At 40.0% G+C, this 12,523-nt stretch overlaps 2 long non-coding RNA genes across 2 annotated transcripts in view; one reads left to right on the forward strand and one right to left on the reverse strand.

The window, feature by feature from the left end:
• Positions 1-12,523, reverse strand: part of LOC137148754 (uncharacterized) — a 73,225-nt gene that overhangs the window by 60,600 nt on the left and 102 nt on the right. The gene's annotated exons all lie outside the window — the stretch shown is intronic.
• On the forward strand, positions 6,573-11,176 carry LOC137148749 (uncharacterized). Its single transcript, XR_010918567.1, has 2 exons — positions 6,573-10,185; positions 10,385-11,176. It is a non-coding gene; the product is annotated as an uncharacterized lncRNA (long non-coding RNA).

The raw sequence follows: 12,523 nt of genomic DNA on the forward strand, positions 1-12,523 counted from the left end.
CAGCTAACTCTGCTTTAGCTTTCATCACTTAAATAATTCAGAATTTTAACGGAACAATTGTACTCAGCTCTTTAGTATCAAAGTTAACTTAGAAGCTGCTACAAGTGGCCATTCTTGAACCCAGAACTGCTGTATACCATTTCATGTGCCAGAAGACAGGAAAGGCAGCAGATAGATTGCAAGAAAACATTCCACCTTTTCTCCCAAGTATAACTGAACTAATGTCTCTCAACCATGCCTCACAATAATATGGTGGAACGGTGGAAGGATTAGGTCTGAGATCATTTCTGAAATGGATTGGATTTTGGTTTTTTTTCCCTAAAATTCTCATCAAATAACTGAAGATCTAGAATCTAGCAAATTTCAGAAAAAAAATTTGCTGTTCTGTTTACTATTTTTTTTTTTGTTTGTTTTTCCTTAAACTGTTTGGGTTAATGTTTGAGGTGTTGAATCAGTAATCAGGATTATTAACTGAAGTTAGAGATGCCTCTTTATGAATGTCTTTATTTAAATGGTGTTGGAACCTCTATATATTGCAGGTTAAGACTTTTAAATAGTTTTCTGCAGGTTAATATCACTTTATTCTCATTCTCTCCGGACCTTCATAGCCATATGCACTTGTATAAAATAGGCTGAAATGTAGTGACTGTAAGCAGAGATCATGGTATAAAAAGGTAAGAATTTTTATTTTCAGCTTAAACAATATTTTTATTGCTGTTTTTCAACTCCCTTAATGTAACAAATCATATATATGGCATGAACTTTTATTATGCCTTTACTTAATTTCAAAATCTAAATGTTTAAAGAAAAAAATCAATTGGTCTGATTTCCTACTTTGTGTTTTTTTTAAAGGCCACTGAAATTATTTTAGCTTCAAATAAAAGAAATTGCAGTGGTTAGAAGGTATTAGTTTAAATGTAAAAAGAAATTAGTAAATTATTCTCCTCCAAACATCTTCTCTTGTGTGGTCTTAAAAGTTAATCATATTGATAATTGAGTATCAAGCACTGCATTCTTTCCTTTCCAATGGAAAAACTTAAGCTGTGTAGCTACCAAAGCCACAATGTGCACTAACCACCATGGTTTGTACTGAAAGCCATCACTTGGCTATAGGTGTACAGAATAGAAATGTACTGCTGACTACATAATATTGTCTAATAAGAAAGTAATTTTTTCCCTAAATTATGAAAGCTAACCTCTAAAGGAAGGAGGAAAAGCTTTGGTAATATTTAAAATATTTAAGTTAAAATCTAGAAAGACCAAATTATATTAGGCCAAATTACTTCATAAAGGTAGTTGTGGGAAGAGGGAATGATGATTAACTCAGCATGAATAAATTGCTTGTTTGTGGTTTTGTAAATCTACTAATTAAGATAGACACATTAATAAGTAATTCTGTATTTTAAATTTACCTTACAAACATCTTGGATTAAAATTATTCTGAATTGGGGCCTAAGTGTATGTGATATATATAATTTTTTTTAAAAGTTATTTTTTTAAATTTGCTTTTACATACATTTGCATACTAGAGCAATGTACTGTCATGGTAAATATGAAGTTGCTGGGAACAACTCTTTTCATATAAAAATAGTATTTAGAATGTGGCTTTTAAATGCAGAATAATAATAGCCACATGGTCACTCTGAATACTCAGACATGAAAGACAAAAGACCTGATTCACCACTGTTAAACTGCTGTAAAACTGGTAAGCTCATTGAAATACAGTGGTAAACCAGGCTCAGAGAATACTGATTTTGTAGTAAGCAACTAAATCACCAACTATATAAATTAAATGCATTTGATTTAACAACTGAAAAAAGTCAGAATTTCAGAAAATGTAATTTTAGGTATAGATTACCCATAGTAATCCAGTCCAGTGAAATCTGGATAGAATTAATAGTCAGCAATTTGTCCAGTAGCAGACTAAATTCTTCCAGTGTCAGTGGGGAGCCTGATTTGACAAGTGGCCTCTAATTTTGCACCTGGGAAAAACTCAGACTATGTTGCAAGCAGGTTGCACATTATAGCACTTGAACATCTAACTACATTTCTGCATGCAATCAGTGAGCTGTTGAAATGATGTAAAATGCTCAGGCAGTTATTACGTGGTGCAGATTTGCATCCACAGTTATCTTCAGGCACAAATTTGGGACTCTGCCCCTGAGGCCCTTTTAAAATCAAGGTCTGAATCTTTCACTAGCAGAGGATTCCTGACAGCTGGATGCTCTGCTATGCTTTGGAGGAAGAATATTTTATACATTTCAAATCAAAGATAAAGTGCATTATAATTAACTGCACTTGAGGTATCCTCTGAATAGCTCAGGTGATGACAATCTAATGATAGGCATTATCCAGTTCAGGTACTGATTAATAAACCACCTGACTGCTTCTCACTCTTTGATATAGTTTGCTTTTAAAGTGGCCTTTATTTGGCAGCTTATTCCATTTGTTTACTGCTCTTTGGCAAAACTATTTAGCCTGAATTTCCTCATTTTTCTATGGTTACCCCATTTAATTTCTCCAATCCTCATTCTGTTTCACTGACTCCCTTCTGGAATGTTCACCACTCAGGAACCTACGTCTCACTGAAAGTCACTGGAACTTAAAGTAAAACTTTCAAAAGTGCTTAGGTGACAAAGGATCCTCAGTCCCCCTGAATTTCAGTGAGATGTAGGCTCCTATGTTACTTTTGAAAATGGGACTTAGGAGCCTAAGTCATACAGGCACTTCTGAAAATGTTCTCTTAGACGACATCCCACCATGGTTCTTAAACTAGCTGGAATATCAGGTCACTCTGGACCAATTGCGTGGGTTGCATGGATCTCACTTGCAGTTGGGACAAGCAGTAATCTGCAAGGGGAAGTAGAAAGTGTTCTCTTCTACATCAGTACATGCACGGTGTTTAAAACTCAGGTAAGTCAGCAGAGGGGTACAAATGGCCTTTTTCCTTTAGCCTGTGAGTCTAATGTTGCTGAGTTTCATAGCTTGTTTAACAGTCCTATATGAAAACCTAATTCCATAAGCTTTACCGTGTCTATGCTGTTTGTACCTTTAAGAACAAGGGAGAAATGTTATTTTGTAGCTTGGACTTCTGGCTCAGAGCTCTGTGGAAGTCCCTTTCAATTAGCAACATACAAGCAGACACAGTCTGGTGTATTCTCTTTCTGCATTAAAACCTTGGAGCTAGCTGAACTGATTCTAATGTGTGCTTTAGAAATTACTCCTAAAACCAAGAGGTTAAGATACCAAATCCCATAGATAACTGACTGTCCCATAGGTGTGTTCTCTAGGTTGGAGATGGGTGGGACTTACTCTGTCTGGCAGGATTACTGGGCCATTTGGACATTGGGTGAGATTCCTGACTGAATTAGAGAATGTGACAACTCCTACAGAACTAGAGAGATTAAGATATGGATAGAAATAATCCCCTTTGGGATATTCCTTTGGTATAACAGCATTAGCCTGCTTTTTGCTGCACCTTCATACAAGATGTCGACCAGCTGAGACACTGCATACTCAATGTCTCCTGAGTCTACAGTTTACTGCCTTCTTCATATGCAAATATTTGCCTTGTCCCCAAAATAACGTTTAACCCCAAAATGGGAGAACAGACTGTCGTACTAGATTGGTGGCATGTTGGTGACAGAAAGCCATGCAAAAGCTTTGCAGCATGTCACACCAATGCTCTAGGGACTATACAGGCTTCCATGTCATTTCCACATGTAATTCCTAGCATTTGTCTATTTGGTCTGGATCTACAAAACTCTGTATGGTTTAGATCCTGGATAACTTAGTATCTCTGCTTTTCTTATCATGTTCCCTGCTACTGGTTGAGATCAGCAGCAATGCTTGAGTGTTAATGTCTGGTGTCGGATGTCTGAAGGACTCTGACTTGCTTCCCCAACCACCAGAAATTTGTTCAGTTGGGCTCTTTCTGAGAGGATGTTGTAAGGGCTTTGGCTTAGTTCGAAGGGCAGTGGTTGTGTCTCACTCATCTTATATTAACGCTGTATGTTGTAGGTGCTGGAGATATTATATAATTACTTTAAAAGCTGCCTGTGCCTTTTAGATGTAGGTCCCACCCCATCACTATGTTAAATTGCTTGTGTCCAACAGCAGCATTGGCTAGAAAAAAAGTTGTGCCTCCTGCCATTGCATCCTCTCTGCCAGTTCTAGCTATCTGTCGTCTTCTTTTAACATGCATTCAGTATTTGGAACACGGTGACCTTATTCCTGGGCATTGTGCCATTTGGATGGAGAGTGGCCTCCATGCAGTGAATGTGTAGCATGCAGCCTGTATTGCCCAAGCGATTTCTGTCGGATGGAATACACAATCCAGCCTGCACAAAAAAGAGGCAATTTAGCGCCTATGTAGGTGGTTCCTAATTTGTCTAATTTGCTGTCATGCAGCCAGCAGGAGTTAATTAGATGATTCCAGCAATCATCATGGCTCCCATTTAACGTTCTGTCAGTCCTGCTGCCAAGAATTGCATGGGAGTTAAATACCTTTTGCTTTTATGAGATTCTTTCCTCCCCTAAGCTGCTCAACAATATATTCCAACATCCCGCTAAATAACTGAATAGGTCTTTTTAATCTGTGGAATCTTTACAGCAGGAGAAGTTTGCAGGCACTTTCTGGCATCAGATTCTTAATGGCCTTGAACTAACCTTTTGAAAAACATTAAGAAAACGGTGAATTTTGATGGAGAACTTTAATTTATCATTCATGCAGCGGGGATTATTGCTGCCTATTCATCCCAACCAGCTGTTGCTCCCATGGCTGGCAGATATCCAGCTCAGCTGTCTGCACATTGGGGAGAGGAAAGGGATCCTTTCTTTTACCACACTTGCCTTCTGGCAGAAGAGCGATCTGTCAAGTGTCTTACTTATAAAAAGGTTATATTCTCTAACCACATAAGGATCTTAATTACCATTCTGAATCTGTGGTTTTCCCAACAACCACTGAGTGAAATGTTCCTTGACCCCAATTCCCCTCTTGGGCAGGACAGGAAAGAAACAGGACATCAGCAAAAATAGATTTCCAAATGGATTAGGAAGAAACCTTTCCCTATGAGCTGGCTGTTCTGTAATGGCACATTCATTTCTTGTACCTTCTAAAGTATCTGGCGCTGACCACTACCTGAGACTAGATGGACTACTGAGCTGGCAATTCCTACAGACAAGGAGAACCACACATGACCAAGTCTTGAAGCTGTCATTGTACTGTCTCATCCACAACTCCCTAGATGTGGAGGGAGGGCAAGCTCCCCTCTCCCATTTGTAGCTCTCATCGAGACCCATGGAGCACTGAAGTCTGGAAGAACTTCTCCAGAATGTCTGTTAGTTAACTTCAGGTAGCGACACGGTGAGTTAGTTTCCCAGACCTGAAGAAGAGCTCTGTGTAAGTTCGAAAGCTTGTCTCTCCCACCAACAGAAGTTGGTCCGATAAAAGGTATCACCTCACACATGATGTCTCTTTAACTTCAGGCAAGCAGTGATGGGATATGCCATAGGATTCAAACTTCATCCTCAAGTGGTGTCTGGAGTTTTTGTTGACCATTCTCTAGCAACAGTGATCTTTCCTTTCTGGGGAACGAGTTTAGCGAGTTACCCTATGCCCCCATGTACCCATTATGGTAGGGTGAGATTGTTTCTGGTGGCAGCTCATGCCTTTTATATTACTTGGAATACTGCTAGATATCAGCCTGCACTAAATTCAGATTAATCAGCCTCCTTCTGTTGAGGAAAGAAACCCTAAAATTTCAGACTGGTTCCAATGAGGTCTCAAAGGCAGCTGACACACAGAGATCCTGTGTGAGTGCGAGTGCGAGCTGGACAGGTCAAGAGCGTTGTCGCTTAAAATCACTTACTTTCTTGGATACATGACAAGGTAAGTGTAAGTGTTGGTCTTTCCAGCCCGGAGAGGACCTGTGTGTCAGACATCAGGAGATTGAAAACTACCCACCTTCAGGATTCAGCTGAAGATTGTTGATGTGTGCAGTCATATTGCCTTAAAAATCCAGTAGCTGCAGCTTTAATATTCAGAGGGCATATATCCTTCTCTAATCTCATCACTGAATAAATCTCTTGGAAAAAATGAGACTTTACGATTAGCTGAAGCAAAACAAGTGGATGTTTCGATCATATTTGCCATCTCTAATGTGTGCAGACAGCTTGTCTGTTAACTGCCCAGTGATTTCATTTTTCTGCTTTATTAGCAAATCTAGTTTGTTGTGAAACTGATCTCTATAATAAAGTGGAAATTTTATTATGGCCATTTCAGAGCAATTCTCAGGAGAAACTCTTGCTCTCTGCCACACTGAAGTCCATGCCCAAGGATAGTGGCATATGTTTTCATCCTTAATTTCTAGATAGATACCTTTTGAATGGTAACCAAGTCTGATAAGTTAATTGACGCTGTGTGTTGGCAAATGACCGAAATCTGATCAGGAATGTTCTCTACCATTGTTTTATTACTTATCCACACCTGTTAATGCTTCATACATTGGTATCTCTTAGCTCAGTGCACAGTTTCATCAATGCACATCAAATGCCTCCTTTTTCCCAAGCCCTGGAGCAGGAACCACCTCAGTATACAGGTAAGTGGTTCACTTGTAACTGATCCTTAGTGGAAAGCAAAAGCGAGTGTGTTGCTAGGAGAGTCGGTGCTTTTACTCCTGGGCCTGTTTGTTACTATGTGACACTGCAGCATTTTGCAAAATATAGCTGCATCAGCTCTAAGAGGCCAGCTCATCTCAGCAGAGGTTTCAGAGACTGCATGAAATATTCAGATAAAATCTTTAACGGGAATAGAATGATTAGAGGAAATAAATAGGAATCTCCACTCCCCCAATCTATTTTGGATTGTTTTATCCTGTTGTATTTGGTGCCCTACTTTTTACGTTTTAGTACCATATATTGTGAGGCATAAGGAGAGTAATTTAAGTATATTTTTTAAAAATAAAACAAACAGCCGAAAAGGAATCTGCAGAAAAACTGGCGAAGTCTGAAGGCCTTTTCTCAGCCATGGAATTCTGAGCCGACTTATTATTAATGGCCCAATTATAAACAAGATTTGTAAGAAACAAAGCATCTGAAATATGTAACTGAAGAGCCACCTATTTCATTATCACCCAACCTAATGACTGGGGCAATTTGACTGTTAAAGGTGCCATCCTCTGTAGGTTGTCATGAAGGTTAAGAACATTCAGATGTTTCCTAATTAGTGAGTTGGAAGTGGGTGTTTGTAAAAACATCTGGGCTGATGTCTCTGCAGGAACATGCAAACCCAACCACTTCTAAAAGGAATTACGCAGATACAAACTGGCTATCCTTCACCTCCAGGTACATGAAGGCTGAAACGTGTCAGACCTTTTTTTTTTTTTTAAAGTATGTGGCCATGGGAGAAACGGGCTCCAGTCCCAATCCTCTTCCAGATCCTGCGCCCCTAGCATGGTTCTGCTGCTTTTGAGTTCTTAACACTTCTTACGGAAGCACCCTCTAGCTGCACACTCATCCACTTACTTGAAAACCGCAGCTTCCTTGTTCAGCATTAGAATGACCTGAGGGCCAGGTGGCAAAAATAGGCACTGAACCTCCCTTCTCCACGGAGGGGTAAGGCATATTGGCAGCAAGTTAGAGGGAGGTCTGCACTGCCTCTGCTATAAATGTTGTTGTAAAAATAGGGATTCAGCCTCCAGGGCTGCGAATTTGGTATCCTTCACCATATGCTGGGTGGGTGAGGAAAGGGGGGGAGAGAGTGTGTCAGTACCTCAACTCAAGACTTTAATGTATCCAGGTAGTGAAGCTAAAGACTTCTGGGCACATCATTGCAGCAGATTAGGTTACACAGCTGGAGGCACGCTTTCTGGTTGAGCAAACAGGGCCAGAATGGAAAGATTTGAAAAGTCAGCGTGAGAGATGCAATGAGAAGATGAAATTCCCCAATGCATTCTATGCCAGATTACTCTGAAGCTGAATTTTGATGTGGAAAGTATAGTAGAACCCTGTTAATTTGGATAGTGCTCAGTGTGAGGCACTTTGCTTATACTCTGAACTCTTACCATAGAATCTGTCTGCAAAGCAGAGGAGCTACAGATGTAATAAACTGCATGGTGTGATACAAACGCCTTCTTCACTAGTTTCAATATATAACTATTAGTGACAAAACCACACCACACTAGCGTCATCTGATCAGTACTGAATGGAATGTCAAAACACTCCTAATTCTCTCCTAACCCAACACGGAAGTTAAACCAACACCATAATTAAAGGAACACAAGGTGATTTTCACCTTCACACCTTGGTTGAATTTTAGTTGGTTAAACAATGCAGGGAAACGTCATATCCACTGTGCCTGATTCCTCCCCTCCCCCACTTTACTGCTGACTTTTCTGTTCTCAAAAGCACAAGCTTGTGTAAGCATAAGCAATACAGAATTACTCAGGGCAAAGAGTTTCAGCTTAGCAGTGAATAACAACTGCATCTTAAGTCAACAGGCAGGGAGCATTTGGTGAGACCTGCAACACTACTGTCTGAATGAAGGAGCGTAGAGCGGACAAAGATAGCCACCTGTTCGATAGAACTGTTTGCATTTGCAAAATTTCATGTTGGAAAAATCTGCCTCCTCAATCATTAATCTTTCAACTTAATGGGTGCATTCTATAAACTGGAGCCCAAAAACGTAAACCTGAACCACTCTGTTGCTTATTCAACGTTTTTTGCAAAGAGCCTCCATTTCCCAACCAAATGTAAGACTTTATTGCATGTGACACAAACAAAATAATGCAGGGTAGTATTAAGAGCTGCGCAGCTTTTAAAAATTGGGATTTCACAGTGTGAATGCTGTCTGTGCCAGCTCTTTATAGTGACTTGATTATTTCCATGCATTGGAGCAGCATGATAAAAGCTGGTTTAGATTTCTAATCACACCTATTTGGTAGGAAAAAACATTCAAAATAGGTGCAGGGCAGGCAGCACGTACACAGAGCCACTCTCTGGGCAATGCATGTTTAAGGTGGTAAATCTGCCCTCGGAGCCAAAGCAATGCAGAACTGCTGCAGTAAAAACTCTGAAGCTTTGTCCAATTATTAATTTATTATCTGCCCTGTTGGGGAAAGATGTCCTTAACCACCTGGCTAGAAAACTACATAGTGGAAAATATGAAAGCCCTTAAGAACAAATAGTTTACATTATTTCCCTACTGGAAAGGAAAGGGGAAGCTGCCCCTGTGTTTTTTTACTTTTGAAAGTAGTGTCAGATTTGTGATCCTATCCCTAATAGGTATTTATTGACCAAACTGAAGCTAAAGTTCTTGAGCCAACAAATTCTACTGCATGAAAACAACTGATTCTACCAAAACCCTGATGTCTTATTTCTGCTCTTGCCAAAGGGTTATCTGATTTTCACCTAGACCAGGATTTTGGGACACTCATGAACATTTGCAGTTTAAAAGGGAATTCTCTGACACTGGCAGTGGGTGGGATTTTCAAAAGCATCCAAGTAACTTAGAAGCACAGACCCAACCCACCCAGTATTCTGACAAGTGAGCATGTACCATGGCTCTCATATTTCTTTGCCTTTTAGCTTAGCAGACCATTTATGGGGGAGGGAGACCATGATTTTCAATGTTTCAGCTGCCCAACATGAGACCTGGTCTTTAGGCGGTCTCAGGGTAAGCAACCAAAATCATTAGTACCTTTCAGAAATCTTGGGTGGACTGTCCAAAGCATGGAGTGAACTGTCAGCTACAATTCTAACTGCAGGATCTTTGACTGGTGAAGATTTAGGAGGCAGAAACCAGCTGGCGTTGTTACACTGAGCAAATTCACGAAGCCCAGTTGGGATTTTAGTCAAAGGTATTACAACTGCACTTACAGAATGTAAGAGAAACATGGGAGAGGATGCTTTAAACCATTGGGTTAGCTGAATGTCAGAGGCATCTGACAGCTCTGTTGATTGCTTTTTCATTTAAGTTCATTTGCTAACTCACTGCTCCTGCCTCCTAAGGAGTGAGTTGCACTGGAGAATCCATGGCTTAGTGAGGCACAGAAGCTGGTTCAAAATAACCACCTTGGTTTGTTCCTGCTCAGAACTAAGCTAAACACCAAATGTGCTTTGCAGGAGAGAGCTCTGTGGAGGTAGTGCCACTGTCACCCCACCTTACTGTGGCGATCTCCAGCAAATGTGGGTTTGTACAAGATTATTTTGCCTTTATGTAAGAGTTAGTCTCTGCTGGCTTCCGTTCTATTCGCCTTTGCATAAGCTATATGCACATATAGAATGAAGACCCCCCTCACATACTGGAGGTAGAGAATGTAATCCCTTAAATCACTTGCACTGTACTTCTCTTCCTAGACTGCAATGACTTTGTTTTCCTTTGCAGGTCAGGATAGTAAACAATAAAGAAAAGATCTATTCTCTAAACCTCCTTTTCATCCATAGAGAGGTCTGACCTTTGGCTGACAGGAGCATTTATTTTTACACTAGGGTTGGATCTAGCATTAATTATAAAGACCTAAGATTGAACTATTCAAACTGAACATTTTCAGTAACTCGCACTGTAGGTAACACACTGGACAACTCCATCCATTTTTTTCAGTAACTTACCTGACTAAAAGAAATTGCCCAGAGATAAACTTCTAAATGAGACCCCTGTGGCTTAATTATTACAAAATAGAAGATCTCTCCTAGTTCATGCAGTTTGTAGCCTGTAAAGAACACTCTGATGTTGAAACTTTTCCTGACTATTACGTTGTAAATAGTGTAATTTGAAGTAGGAAGTAACTTGGCAATAACCTTAGTTGTGTATATTGTAAAAAGTGTAATGTGAATACTCCAAATGGTGTTTTAATTTGGGGGCAGAGTAACTGCACACTGAATTTTAAAATAAGCTATGTTTTCTAATAGCATCAATAAAGAGCAGCCTGCAAAGGCGAAGTATATAGAATGCTCTTTGTACGTTAAGTTGCCTCATTACCTGTGATGCTGTACCTGCATACTTGATTTCAGCTGGCTTCTCTGTGTTGTGGTTTGTATGCCAGTTGCTGTTGTGAACTGTGGAGAGCACTGATATTTGCACTGTAACCTGGCACTGCTGCATTCTTGGTATGTAAAACCCTCACGTTTCATTTGCTCCCAACAACGTACAATAAAAAGCTTCTCTCTGCAAACAGGATCCTGTGTTGCAGTGACTGATTTGTGTGTCCAGCTCTGTTACTAAACCTGGTTGAACTGCAGGGTAATTTCCAATAGGAAACTATTTTTGCTATTTAGAGCACAAAGAATGGGAGACTAAAACAAGCAAAAGACCAGTCTCCTTTGAATAGTCAGGCCATTGTCTGGGCAGACAGGTGTGACAGCTTTTCAGAGGCTGCTGCCAGCCTGCTTGCCTTTAGGGAAGGATTATAAGGAGCATATGCATGGTACAGAATGAGGGTGGATTGTAATGCTTTTGCAAGGGCAGCACTTATGTTGTGTGCGTGTGACTGAATCCAACACAAACTAGCCACAAGGGCTCTGAAGATTATCACAAATTAAATCTAAAAAAACTGCCTGACAGAGAGGGGGCACCTTTTATTGCTCTTGAGTTAGGGATACCACTAAGCTCATAAGATGCAAAGCCTTGGCAATTTGTAGCTGCGACAAGATCCTAAACCCCAAGCTGGAATTTTCTGCTACAATGTTGTGTATTTTGATTTTTTATTAAGAAAGTTCTTTGAAAGTCTAAGACCAGGTGTGTGCTGCTCAACAACAGACTCCTCGGTAGAAGAGGAGCAAGCACCCCATTTCAGGATACAGCAGCACAGTGACTAAGTAGTTCATTTCACATTAAATGCCTAACCTCCTCCTCTTCCTTGTAGCTGAAGTTTTTCTGTGTTTAATATCAGACCACAGATAAATGGGTTTTTATTAGAAAGCTTAAGTCAAAATGCTGCTCTGTTTTGTGTTGAGGGTTCTAAGTACTGCTTTTACTGTAGAAAGACTTCTGCATGTGCACTCAGACAGGTGAACATTACACACAAACTTTCAAGGTGATTAGTGTGCAACTAGGAGAGTACAGTAGGAATCTTTAATATTTTTAGATGTAACACAAATGCTACACACAATGTTCAAATATGTATGTATAGAAGTTGTTTCTCACAGTAACATCCCTCCCCCCCATTTCACAAGAGAATTGTGAATTCCTAGTCAAACTGTTAATATATGGACCCATACCTGTTCCCTGAAGTCGTGCACGAATCCTGTTGACTTCAGTGTCCAGAGAAATCTAAGGCAAAATTATGCCCTGCAGTTACATTAAGGTTGATCTGAGAACTTTAAACTTTTGTATTTTTTCATGTGAGTGTTTAAGGTTACAACTTTAAAACTTGTGCAAGTGCAATATATTAATAGCATAATCGCCAAGGTAAATCCTTTTAGGGGCTCTGGTTGTCCAAGATATGCTAGAGAGACTCCTGTGGTAGGTGTCTATACTGGAAAGTCACTGCCCTCCATGCCCCTTGCTAAGTTAACAGGACCAACC

The sequence above is a fragment of the Emydura macquarii genome, unplaced genomic scaffold, assembly GCF_026122565.2.
Source record: "Emydura macquarii macquarii isolate MOO-44397 ecotype Brisbane River unplaced genomic scaffold, CSIRO-AGI_Emac_v2 contig_691, whole genome shotgun sequence".
Lineage (NCBI taxonomy): Eukaryota > Metazoa > Chordata > Testudines > Chelidae > Emydura > Emydura macquarii.